The following is a 14,199-nucleotide window of genomic DNA, read 5'->3' on the forward strand; positions in this document are numbered from 1 at the left end:
AGGCCCATTATTAAAGACATTTGGGGATCAGCAGATGCTGAAAGAGGCCTCCCCAAGTTCCTTCACCTTCTAAGGCCAGGTCCACAAAAGAGGAGTTCAATCACGTTGGATCTTCTGTCTGGAATGTCATTCACCAAGGAAGGCTAGACGCATGTCACAGAGGAAGAGACACTAGAGCCAGGACCTTGTTTCCCAGGCAGGAGGGTGTATGGCTCCCGAGTCCCACCGGGTACTGAGTGCTCAGCTTCCTGCAAGCCCTGGGGTGTTAATAAATCTGGGTGCTTCTCCCCCTGCTGACCTGTTATCAGATTGTCTCAGTGAAACTTCAGAAGGTCCAGGGGAGGGTCCTTCACTCCTTAGGTCAAGCTGATGGAAATAAAGGGAAGACCCATGGACTTCTCACCCAGAACTTGTTCTACTTTCCTGGTGAATATCTGCAGTCTGTTTGGCAGGGCTGGACACCTGCAATGCTTTCTCAGCCAAATGGTTTCAAGAGCTTGCCTGGAGGTCCCAGGGGGGACCTGTATACCCTCCCCTTTGAGCATGCAGCTTTGGGAGACTATACAGGGAGCTCTGAGGGAGGAAGGGGACACCAGCTGGGGTCCCTGAGGCAACCCTGGTGATCAAGGAGGCGACCGATGCCACAGTCAGACCACCCTCACACCCACAGGGAATTTTGATGTGGATTCCTTCAAAGTCAGCCTCCCTTTTCTACTCACAACCAAGGCCAGTTCACCGGGCAGTTTGGCTCAACCTGCTGGGTCTGACTCTTCTCACTACACTAAATCTCTAGTCTGTGAAGCTGACGTCTTCCCTGGTGCTTCGATTTCTTGCTCTCGGCCAGAGGTGTAGCCAGACCTGCTGTTGGAGGGAAGGGAAGCTGGGTCCTAGGGTCAGTGGTCCTGGAGACCAGCTCTGCCGCAGAACAGCTGTAGGCACCCAAACATCTCTACAGGATTGAGGCCCAACCCAAACCCCACTTTCTGGACTGTCCTAGCTCCAGCTGCCCTGCTCAGGTCCTCAGATGTCCAGGGAGGAGAGCCAGGACCAACCGGTGTTCATGCCAGCAAATGGCCGGGTTTCCAAGGACAGTAGACGGTTCTTTCCTTTCCTCCTTTCTTCTCTCTCTCCTCCCTCCCTCCCTCCCTCCCTCCCTTCCTTCCTTCCTTCCTTCCTTCCTTCCTTCCTTCCCTGAGCTCCAAGTTCTAAGCCAGAAGGTGCCTGTGAGGTGGCACAGAGCCCTTGTGGAAAGCAGTGCTCTCTTGGGTGTGAAGGTGTCCTACCACCACGGACAGCGCCCCTGGGTCTTCCACCAGGCCATGCACCTGGCCCAGTGAAGCAGCACTACACAAGACAGCTTCCAAAAATCAAGTTCAAGTTCGCATTGTATGTGACTAGGTCTAAAAGTAGACCACTCAGCCGCGCATGACTGGAATGTGACGAGGAGACGTGAGGCCTGTGTCGAAGTTCACACGCCCATCTCTGTGGCCAGCATTCACCTTGTGCACTTGGCCAGCTCACCAGCACCTCGAGGATGGCACCTAGGATGGAGGAGTGAGGTGGGCTCAGGGTTCAGGAGCAGACAGCCAGCGGGGGCCCCAGGCTGCAGGGTGGCAGGAGGCTGGCTTTGGGCTCAGGTTGGGCTGAAATCTCAAGAAGAGTCCCAGGTTTGATTCCCACTGTTGCTGCTTGTGATGAGAGAGTCACTGAGGACCAGAAGCACTGGGCTCAGGGGCCACGGCAGAACACCGCGTGCTGTCCCAGAACCACTTGACTTGGTACTCCATTCCTTTACTTTTATTTTAGCTTTTTGAAAAATAAGATGCTTCTTGCTGGGCGCAGTGGCACCCGCCTGTAATCCCAGTGGCTCAGGAGGCCAGTACAGCAGGATCACGAGTTCAAAGCCAGACTCAGCAAAAGTGAGGCGTTAAGCAACTCAGTGAGACCCTGTCTCTAAATAAAATACAAAATAGGGCTGGGTGTGGCTCAGTGGCTGAGTGACCCCGAGTTCAATCCCTGGTAACCCCCCCCCCAACGAAATAATAATAAAATAAAAAATAAGATGCTTCTTAAATGGAGTTATTTCCTCCCCCTCTGCACACACAGCCTCTACCCCCATACACTCACACCCACGTTCAAGCACTCACACACACACTCACACACTCATCATGGGAAGGGAGATACCCCTGAGTTATCCAGTGCAGCCCAGCGTGGTCTTACGGTCCCGGTAAGAGGGCAGAGGTGGTAAGGTGATGGCAGCAGGGAACAGAGCGCTGCCTTCGAAGGGGAAGGAAGGGACCACCAGCCGAGGCCCTTAATGACATTTTTCAGCCACCAGAACCTGAAAAGGAAAAGGAAAGGGACTCTCCTCAGAACCTCCAGAAGAAAGCAGCTGAACTGATGCCCTGACTTTAGCTAGAAAAACTGAGTCTGGATTCCTGACCTCCAGAGATCTAACCTCTGCATTTATGTGGTTTTAAATTACTAAGTCTGTGGAGATTTATTACAGCAGCAATAGGAAATTAAAATGCCATTTTATGCCACGTGTGTATGTCTACTTATTTTTCTAGACAAATGGAATATACAAAGCAGATTGTTTTCTTGATATTGTTGTAGTCAATTCCTATAGCACTACCCTTTTACAAAGGGCTTTCTGGCATTCATTTGCATGGACAAATATTTTGTATTTAATGTATTCTCAATCCATGCATAATCAATTCTGTTTGCATGTCCACTATCAGAAATGATGTTACCGAACAGTGGGATAGCTGGGACAAATGGTGGTTCCATTCCTAGTTTTCTGAGGAATCTCCTTACTGCTGTCCAGAGTGGTTGCACCAATTTGCAGTCCCACCAGCAGTGTATGAGTGTGGCTTTTCCCCACATCCGTGCCAACACTTATTGTGGCTTGTATTTTTGAAGATTGCCATTCTGACTGGAGTGAGAGGGAATCTCAGTGTAGTTTTAATTTGCATTTCTCTAACTGCTAAAGATGTTGCCCATTTTTTTCATGTATCTTTTGAGCATTCATATTTCTTCTTTTGAGAAGGGTCTGTTCAGTTCCTTTGTCCATTTATTGATTGGATTATTATTATTATGTGTGTGTGTGTGTGTGTGTGTTGACCTTTTTAAATTCTTTGTATATTATGGAAATTAACGCCCTATCTCAGGTGCAGGTGGCAAAGATTTTTTCTCATTCTGTAGGTTCTCTCTTCATGCTCTTGATTGTTTCTTTTGTTATGAAGAGCTTAGATTTAACATCAGCATATACAGTGACACAGCCACATCAATGTTTATAGCAGTTCAATTCACAATAGCTAAACTGTGGAACCAAACTAGATGCCCATCAACAGAAGAATGGATAAAGAAAATGTAGTATATATACACAGTGGATTATTATTGAGCCATAAAGAAGAATGAATTTATGACATTTGCCAGTAAGTGGATGGTTTGGAGAATGCCTTGCTAAATGAAATAAGCCAATCCTCCAAAACTAAACTCAAATATTTTCAATGTTTTTGCTGACTCTTATTGAGCCATAAAGAAGAATGTATTTATGACATTTGAAAGTAAATGGATGGATTTGGAGAATACCGTGCTAAATGAAATAAGCCAATCCCCCAAAACCAAAACTCGAATGTTTTCAATGTTTTTGCTGAACCATAATAAAGGGTGGGGGGGGGTGGTAAGAGAAGTTCAGTAGATTAGACAAAGGGGAATAAAAGGAAGGGAGGAAATAGGAACGACAGTAGAATAAATCTAACATTTTTCCTATGTATATATATGAAATTACCTAAGTGAATCCCACTACCATGTCCACCCTCAAGAATGAGGTCTTAATTAGCCTAAGATTCATCCTAAACTTGTATAATTTCATCAAAATGGGATATACTTTCATGTACAACTAAGAAGAACCAATAAAACAACATTAAAAAAAGAGAAATGCTGTTGCAGGGAACATCCAGCTTCATCTCACTTTGGCCTCCAGCTGGGTTTCTGCAGGATGGGCCCTGAGTGGTGGAAGGGTGCTCAGGTTTGACAGACAGCACCAATGCCTTCTCCACTCAATTATAGCACACACCTTACCAACAAGAGCTAACCATCCTGAGTATTGTATGTATGTATGTGTGTATGTATGTGTTTTGAGGTTATTGTAAATGGGGTAGTTTTCTTTGTTTCCCTTTCAGAGGATTTGTCACTGATGTACAGAAGTGCTTTTCACTTATGGGTGTTGATTTTATATCCTGCTACTTTGCCGAATTCATGTACTAGTTCTAAAAGTTTTCTAGTGGAATTTTTGGGGGCTTCTAGGTATAGAATCAAATAGTGCTAATTTGAGTTCTTTTTCTATTTGTATCCCTTTAATTTCTTTTGTCTGATTGCTCTGTCTATAGTTTCAAGAACTATGTTAAATAGAGGTGGCAAAAGAGGGCATTCCTGTCTTGTTCCAGGTTTTAGAGGTAATGCGTTCAATTTTTTTTTTCCATTTAGAATGATGTTGGCCTGGGGCTTAGCATAGATAGCCTTTATGATGTTGAGGTAAGTTCCTGTTATCCCTAGTTTTTCTAGTGTTTTGAACATAAAGGGGTGCTGTATTTTGTCAAATGATTTTTCTGCATCTATTGAGATGATCATATGGTTTTATCATTAAGCCTATTGATGTGATGAATTACATTTATTGATTTCCATATGTTGAGCCAACCTTGCATCCCTGGGATGAATCCCACTTGATTGTGGTACACGATCTTATTGATATGTTTTTGTATTTGATTTACCAGAATTTTATTGAGAATTTTTGCATCTCTGTTCATTAGAGATATTGGTCTTAATAGGAAAGACAGCTGGGTTTCTGCAGGATGGGCCCTGAGTGGTAGAAGGGTGCACAGGTTTGACAGACAGCATCAATGCCTTCTACACTCAATTATAGCACACACCTTACCAACAAGAGCTAACCATCCTGAGTATTTATTTATTTATTTATTTTGAGGCTATTGTAAACGGGGTAGTATTTTTTGTTTTCCTTTTAGAGGATTTGTCACTGATATACAAAAGTATCTTTGCCTGGTTTTGGAATCAGGGTGATATTGGCCTCATAGAGTGAGTTTCGAAGTGCTCCCTCTTTTTCTATTTCCTGAAATAAATTAAAGAGTATTGGTATTAGTTCTTCTTTAAAGAACCCAGCTGGAGGTCTTGTAGAACTTGGCTGTGTTTGGAAACCTGATCCTGGGCTTTTCTAGGTAGGTAGACTTCTGCTGGCGTCTTCTATTTCATCACTTGAAATTGATCTGTTTAAATTTTGTATATCATCCTGATTTAATGTGGGCAAATCATTTGACCTTAGAAATGTGTCAATGCTTTTGATATTTTCTATTTTATTGGAGTACAAGTTTTCAAAATAATTTTTAATCATCTTCTGTATTTCTGCAGTGTCTATTGTAATATTTCCTTTTTCATCATATATGTTGGTGATTTGAGTTTTCTCTCTCCTTCTCTTTGTTAGCATGGCTAAGGGTTTGTCAATTTTATTTATTTTTTTCAAAGAACTAACTTTTTGTTTTGTCAATTTTTTCATTTGTTTCTTTTGTTTCAATTTCATTGATTTCAGCTCTGATTTTAATTATTTCCTGTCTTCTACTGCTTGTGGTGTTGATTTGTTCTTCTTTTCCTAGGGCTTTGAGATGTAATGTCAAGTCGTTTATTTGTTGACTTTTTCTTCTTTTAAGGAATGAACTCCATGCAATGAACTTTCCTCTTAGTACTGCCTTCATAGTGTCCCAGAGATTTTGATATGTTGTATCTGTGTTCTCATTTACCTCTAAGAATCGTTTAATCTCCTCCTTGATGTCTTTTGCAACCCATTGTTCACTCAGTAGCATATATTTAGTCTCCAGGTGTTGGAGTAGCTTTCATTTTTTATTTTATCATTGATTTCTAATTTTATTCCATTATGATCTGATAGAATGCAGGGTAATATCTCTACTTTTTTATATTTGCTAAGAGTTGCTTTGTGGCATAATATATGGTCTACTTTAGAGAAGGATCCATGTACTACTGAAAAGACAGTGTATTCGTTCATTGAATGATGAAATATTCTATATATGTCAGTTAAGTCTAAGTTATTGATTGCATTATTGAGTTCTACAGTTTCTTTGTTCAGCTTTTGTTTGGAAGATCTATCCAGTGACGAAAGGGGTGTGTTAAAGTCACCCAGAATTATTGTGTTGTATTTGACTCTTGAATCTAAGAAGAGTTTGTTTGATGAACATAGATGCTCCATTGTTTGGGGCATATAAATTTATTATTGTTATGTCTTTTTGATGAATTGTTCCCTTAAGCAGTGTGAAATATCCTTCTTTATCCCTTTTATTAACTTTGGCTTGAAGTCTGCTTTATTTGATATGAGGATGGAAACCCCGGCTTCCTTCCGCAGTCCATGTGTATGGTATGCTTTTTCCCAACCTTTCACCTTCAGTCTGTGGATGTCCTTTCCTGTGAAATGAGTCTCCTGGAGGCAGAATATTGTTGGATCTTTTTTTTTAAATCCAATCTGCCAGTCTATGTCTTGATTGGTGAGTTTAGGCCATTAACATTCAGGGTTATTATTGAGACAGGATTTGTATTCCCAGCCATTTTTTGTTTGTTTTTGGTATTAAACTTGACTTGGTTTCTCCTTTGATTAGTTTTTCCTTTAGTGTTATACCTCCCTTTGCTGATTTTCATTGTTGTTTTTCAATTCCTCTTCATGGAATATTTTGCTGAGGAAGTTCTGTAGTGCAGGCTTTTGAGTTGTAAAATCTTTTAACTTTTGTTTATTATGGAAGGTTTTTATTTCATCATCCAATCTAAAGCTTAATTTTGCTGGATATAAGATTCTTGGTCGGCACCCATTATCTTTCAGAGCTTGATATATATGTTGTTCAAGGATCTTCTAGCTTTCAGGGTATGGGTTGAAAAATCTGCACATATTCTAATTGGTTCCCCTATATGTAATATGATTCCTTTCTCTCATGACTTTTAATATTCTCTCCTTATTCTGTATGTTAGGCATTTTCATTATAATGTGCCTTGGTGTGGATCTGTTGTGATTTTTGTACATTTGGTATTCTGTAAGCCTCTTGAATTTGATTTTCCAATTTATTCTTCATGTTTGGAATATTTTCTGACATTATTTCATTGAATAGATTGCTCATTCCTTTGGTTTGGAACTCTATTCCTTGCCTCTATCCCAATAACTCTTAAATTTGACTTTTTATACTATCCCATATTTCTTGAATGTTCTGCCATGGTTTCTTACCATTTTCACTATGTGGTCTATATTCTTTTCAAGATTATATGTTTTGTCTTCATTGTCTGAGGTCCTGTCTTCCACGAGGTCTAATCTGTTGGTGATGCTTTCGATTGAACTTTTAATTTGGTTTATTGTTTCTTTCATTTCAAGGATTTCTGTTTGTTTGTTTTTTAAAAAACCTCTATCTCCTTATTGAAGTAATCTTTTGCTTCCTGTATTTGCTTGTGTAGCTCTTTGTCAAAATAATCTTTTGCTTCCTGTATTTGCTCTCTTATGTCATCCTTTAATTCACAGAACATTTTAATTACATACCTCCTGAACTCCTTCTCTGTCATTTCTTCTGCTGTGCTGGCCATGATTCTAATAATGTGGTATCCTGATTTGTTTGGGGCACTTTTTTCCCATGTCTTCTCCTGTTGCTTATGTGTCTTCCCTTCTAGCTCTGTGGATCCTAGGCATATGAGTGGGGGGAGTCAAGTGATGGTGTTGGACAATGAGTTCTGAGACAAGCTCTGTGGCTTGCAGTGTTTCTGGCTGACTTCAGAGCCTGTGTGAAGTCAGTTTTTACCTTATAGGCTTATAGTGCCCCTGTAGGGTTCCAATACCTCTCCTTTGAGGAGAAGGACAATGTTATCGGATCCCAATATAAACAATATACACCCTAAAAACAAATGTTTGCTGATAAGATGTCTACAGTTTGGTCGCAATGTACAGAATGGTGAATTCAATTATTATCTACAATATATTCAGTAGGTTTAAAGGGTTTACAGTTTCTGATGATGGACAAAGAACCAGGGGTGAGGAGTAGGATGATATGCTGAGGATTAAGAGGTGAGGATATAGTGTTGTTATATCTTAGGGAATGTGAAAGAGAAATCTAGAGAGGAAGATTAGTAGCAGGAGAAGGGTAAGAAAGTAATTTTGGGTAGTCAAGTAAGTGGAAGACAGTAGAGTACACAAAACAAACACACATATATATCAAGAAAATTCAAAAATGTTAAAATATCAGAAATTGGTGGGAAAAAGACAAAAAAAAATAAAAAGAATATACAACACAGTTATAATATACTATTCAGACATCCCAGTCTTCAAAATCCTTATTCATGCAAAGTTCTTGGTTTCACATATGCTGGGGATGTGAGGGCAGGAGAAAGGAGAGGGAGAGGGGAAAAAAATCTTGAAGGAAGACACAGGGCTTGTTTTGGTTGGAGGTCAGTATCTTTCCTTCTCATCCAGTAGGTGGGGTCATCTGTCATTAGCTGGTATCTCCACCCTCAGGATGCTGAAGATAACTGGGGTGTGTCACTGTGCTGGGTTAGCAGCTTCCAGGGCAGGGGGAGTTAGAAACTGGGTACCTGGAAGATGGTGACGAAGGTGACCCAACATGGAGGCTCCTGCTTTCAGTGGTGGGGTGTCGGGTCGAGTGGGGGTGTCAAGTGATGGCGTTGGACGATGAGTTCTGAGACAAGCTCTGTGGCTTGCAGTGTTGTTGGCTGACTTCAGAGCCTGTGTGAAGTTCCTGGGTGCAGGCAGGCTACTGTGCATAGGAGACTGTGTCCGCTGCTGCAGAGTCCCAAGATGGCCGCAACTGGGGGAGCCCCATGTTGGTAGATGGGGGTCCACACAGGAGTGGTGGCCAAAATTCCTATGTGTGGGATGCTGCCAGATATCCTGTGTAGGTGCGGCGTGGTGATTTCTGCTCAAGTGGGTGGCCGAAAGTTCTGCGTGGGTGTTGATGGTCCTGCTTGGGTACCCAGTAGTCCTGTGTGGGTGAGTAGTCGGGAGACCTACTCTGATGCTGAGGCCTACAGCCCCGGACAGGCATAGTGGCCATGATTCCCGTGTGGGAGCAGGAATATTGCTTGCAGAGAAGCAGTATTCTCACTACTTGAGTCCCAGGTCACAGAGTGACACAGAATGCTGCCACCCTCTGGCCTACCATCTTGGATCTCTAGAGCTAACCATCTTTTATTCATTTTCTCTACTAGAAATATTCATTCATTTTCATTTTCATTCATTCATATTTATCCATTTTCTTAATGATTAACATATCTTTATATATTAAGTACATCAAATTAGTTGCAAAGATTTTCCCCTCTTTGTCTTTTAGTTTTTCATAGTGTCTTCTAAGGAAATGTGTTCAGTTTTTGTTTTAGATGACTTGTCTACTTTGTATGTAATACTGAAATATTTTATTCCCTGCTATATCTGATATTTGTGCATGTTGCAAAATAGGAATGTAACTGATTTTTCCTAAAGAAAGGCCAATACTTGGGGCTGGGGATGTGGCTCAAGCGGTAGCGTGCTCGCCTGGCATGCGTGCGGCCCGGGTTCGATCCTCAGCACCACATACCAACAAAGATGTTGTGTCCACTGAAAAAAACTAAAAAATAAATATTAAAACAATTCTCTCTCTCTCTCTCTAAAAAAAAGGCCAATACTTCATCTTCTCCTCAGATATTTGAAATACTGCCTTTATATGAGATCCCACATCTAGCTGGGCTGGTTTCAGTGTTTATCATTTTGTATATTTATTTGCTGAATATAAGATACTTGAAACAATCTTATTTTATATTTCTTTGTTTCCCTTGTTCATGTTGCATTCTTCCTTTTGTTTTTAAAATTTGCTCTCCTTTTTCTAATTTCTTGAGAATATGATGAAAATTTAGATTGCTGACTTTTGATCTTTTTTTCTTTGTGGTATATGAATTTTAGGCCAGGAGTTTTTTCTTTTAAACATGGCTTAAAATCTTTCCCATAGATTTGGATATGTCACTCCATCATTATCACTTAGTTCTATATAGTCCTTGAAGTCCTCCCCCATTTCATCTTTGCCCTTGGTTTATTCAGAATTATATAACTCAATTTTCAAACAGCTGGGGATTTGACTGTTTCTTTTTCCCTAGCTGACTTCCACGGTTGTCAAAGAACATTATCTTTTTATTTTAATTTTTTTGAAGAATTGGAGGCTTGTTTTATTGCCCAGCCATGACCAATTTTGGAAACTGTTTCATGTGCACTTAAAAATAAAGTGTATGCAAGAGTTTAGAATGTAGCATTCTATGTATGCTAATTATGCCAAGTTTGCTATCTGTTTTGTTATAATTGTCGGCTGTTTCTATCTGCTTGAAGATAAAGTGTAGGAATTGCCCATTATGATCAGAACTGGTCTACTTAGCCTCTGTATTTTGTCAATTTTGCTTTGTGTGTATTTTGAAGTTGTTTTTAGATGTATACGGAATAAGATTTATAATGTCGTCTTAGTGGACTGACTGTTTTATCATTTTCAAGTGTCTGTCTCTAGTAAGGTCTCCGTCTGAACGCTGNTGTATAAGAGACAGATATATATATATATATATTGCTATCTGAAAGAGGCCTCCACTAATTATGTTTCCACTAATTATGTTTAAAAACTTCTTGAATGCTCACATGTTTTTTTTTTCTATTATTCTATGTCATTTTAAAATATATTCCACTTTGATTTTCAGGCAGTGAGAGTGTCCAAAGCAGTGCTCATACGCTTGCCAATGTGAGGCACGTTCGCAGGTTGTCCTGGTCCAGTGCAGTGGTGTGGGTGATGTGCAGAGAGTGCCACTGGCTGAGACATACTGCAAAAGGTCACGCCTGCTGCAAAAGGCCGTTCCTGGAGGTGACAGGGCTGTAGATGACCGGCAGTGGATACAGAACTGCTAAAACATTAAGAATGAATTTACTCTCCACGGAGAAGATCTGGAATGGAAAAAACAGCAGTGAGATACAACCTGTGCCTGTGAGGGGTCAGATTGCCTTCAACATACAGAGAAGTGGAGGAAGGATTCACATCTGTGGGGTGTGCCTGTGTGTGCCTGTGTGTGTGTGGTATGGGCCACTAGTGGTAGATCAAAAGCTGACATTTAATTCTTAACTTTGAAAATTAGAGAAGGCTATCCTATAAGCTTATATTTAAAATCACCAACATAACCATTTCTATAATTAAAAGTCCAAAGACATAGATTCAAAAGAGCAGAGTATATATAATGCCTCCTCCAGACCAGCATGAGGAAAAAGATTTAAGGAGGGAAGAAACAACAGAGAAGTGGAAAATAAATCCAAAGAGCAAGATAATAGAAGTACACACTTATCAATTAGAATTTAAAAGTACAAACAGTGTGATATCTCATGATGAGCAAGAAAAATTTTCAGAACATTCTTTAAAACAAAACAGAAGTGGGGTATTTATGTCCATTTTTTTTTTTAAAAAAAAAAGCTGATTTGGATTGGTTAAAAGAAAATACTGGGAACAGAAGGCTCTCCAACCTTGTTCTTCTGATTCAAGATTCTCTTGGCTAATTTTGGATTTTATATGTCCGCATATGCTTTGGAATCAGCTTTCAATTCCCACAATAATGAACATGCCAGAATTATACCTGGAATTGAGTCTCACCCATGAATCAGCTTGAGAGAAAAGTCAGCCTAACAATGGAGGTCTTTCCAATCTGTAGGAATGACACCCTTCGCCTCCTTTGTAGTTTTCAAAGTAAAGGTCTTGCACAACTTTTCAAATATCAGTTTCTAGGCATTTTCTTTGTATGTTATTATAAATGATATATGTTTAATATTTCATGTTTTGCTTATTTATTGGGATATGGAAATAAAATTGTTTTGTATACTGACAGCATTCAACATTCTTGCCAAATTTGATTATCAATTTGTATACTACATGGAGTTCTTTCAGTGATTTATATACACATTTGTGTCATCAGCAAACAATGACTTCTATTTATTCCTTTGATTCTTTGGCCTAGTTTATTTATTGTTCTTGGATTATCACACTGGAAAGGATCTCTAATATTAGTGTGAACCCCACTGTGATATGGGCAGCCTTTCTTCCCTCCTGGGGGCAAGAGTTCAACTTCTTATTGTTAAGTTTACTTTAGTATTTTTGTTGATGTTTTTATTGGATTAAGGATGTACTATTCTAGTTCTGGCTTTCCAAGAGTGTTCTTAAAGTTGTGAATAGATGTTAAATCTTATATACGGTTTTCTTGCCACCATCTAGATGATCACATGATTTTTCTTTTTTTTTTGGTACTGGTGATTGAACTCAGGGGCACTTGACCACTGAGCCACATCCTCAGCCCTAATTTGTATTTTATTTAGAGACAGAATCTCACTAAATTACTTAGCACCTCACTGTTCCTGAGGCTGGCTTTGAACTCATGATCCTCCCAGCCTCAGCCCCCTGAGCCACTGGGATTACAGGAGTGTGCCACCATGCCTAGCTGATTTTTCTTTTTTATGTTATGGGAAAATGACATTGAGACTGACTTTCAAATTTTGAACCAATGTCACATTGTAATAAATCCAAATTAAACCTGCATTATCATTTTTATACATTGCTAGATTTAGCTTATATTTTATCTGGGATTATTCCATCTGTATTCATATGAGAGATTGGACCATTGCTCTCCTTTTTTATTACATCCTTGACAGATTCTGATACCAAGGCAATGATGACCTCAAAGTGACTTTAGAGCTATACCCCTCTTCAGTTCCTGAAAGAATTTAGTGGAGGTAAACTCTTTGAGGCTGTAAGGTGTACAGTGTCCCCGTTGCCATTTCTGATAGTGGTTACATATTCTTTCTTTTTCTTGATCAATTCTATTAATGTTTTCAAAGAATGAATTTTTTATTGATTGATTATTCTCTATTATATGCTTATTTTATATTTCTTTGTTTCCCTTGTTCATGTTGCATTCTTCCTTTTGTTTTTAAAATTTGCTCTCCTTTTTCTAATTTCTTGAGAATATGATGAAAATTTAGATTGCTGACTTTTGATCTTTTTTTCTTTGTGGTATATGAATTTTAGGCCAGGAGTTTTTTCTTTTAAACATGGCTTAAAATCTTTCCCATAGATTTGGATATGTCACTCCATCATTATCACTTAGTTCTATATAGTCCTTGAAGTCCTCCCCCATTTCATCTTTGCCCTTGGTTTATTCAGAATTATATAACTCAATTTTCAAACAGCTGGGGATTTGACTGTTTCTTTTTCCCTAGCTGACTTCCACGGTTGTCAAAGAACATTATCTTTTTATTTTAATTTTTTTGAAGAATTGGAGGCTTGTTTTATTGCCCAGCCATGACCAATTTTGGAAACTGTTTCATGTGCACTTAAAAATAAAGTGTATGCAAGAGTTTAGAATGTAGCATTCTATGTATGCTAATTATGCCAAGTTTGCTATCTGTTTTGTTATAATTGTCGGCTGTTTCTATCTGCTTGAAGATAAAGTGTAGGAATTGCCCATTATGATCAGAACTGGTCTACTTAGCCTCTGTATTTTGTCAATTTTGCTTTGTGTGTATTTTGAAGTTGTTTTTAGATGTATACGGAATAAGATTTATAATGTCGTCTTAGTGGACTGACTGTTTTATCATTTTCAAGTGTCTGTCTCTAGTAAGGTCTCCGTCTGAACGCTGCCTTGGTGTGACTTTTGCAGGAGTCTGCTAGTTCCCTTTGTTTTGCTGTCCCTGGAGTACCTTTCCCTATTCTTTTACATTTAACCTTCCTGTGTCCTAGTATTTAAAGTCTGCCTCCTCTAAAGAGAATATAATTGTTTTTTTTTAAATATATACATTGCAGAAAATTTATAAAAGGCCAAAGAATGTGGGAAAAATCAACAGCTTGTTTAGTATTCAAGAAAGGCATTTTGAAACAAGCACACACCATTGGATAGGCCTATCACACAGACTGACCACATCTACAGGTGGTCAGGGTAGGGAAAGCAAGCCTTCTAAAACGGTACAATCCTCATAGTGGGATTTCAAACCATCGTTTTTCTTGTATGTTTCAATATTTCATTTACAATAAAGAACTTCTAACTTTACCAAAAGTGGTGATGCTGTTGTCATTGGGATCACACATCAATGGG

General features: G+C 39.5%; 1 long non-coding RNA gene across 2 annotated transcripts in view; it reads left to right on the forward strand.

The window, feature by feature from the left end:
- LOC107146367 overlaps positions 1 to 11,516 on the forward strand; it is a 28,500-nt gene extending 16,984 nt beyond the window's left edge. For both annotated transcript variants that reach the window (XR_001504028.2, XR_007351534.1), the window contains one exon: positions 10,777 to 11,516. This is a non-coding gene — a long non-coding RNA (uncharacterized LOC107146367). The remainder of the gene's footprint in view (positions 1 to 10,776) is intronic.
- Positions 11,517 to 14,199: the final 2,683 nt, after the last annotated feature.

The sequence above is a fragment of the Marmota marmota genome, unplaced genomic scaffold (genome assembly GCF_001458135.2).
Source record: "Marmota marmota marmota unplaced genomic scaffold, marMar, whole genome shotgun sequence".
Classification (NCBI taxonomy): domain Eukaryota; kingdom Metazoa; phylum Chordata; class Mammalia; order Rodentia; family Sciuridae; genus Marmota; species Marmota marmota.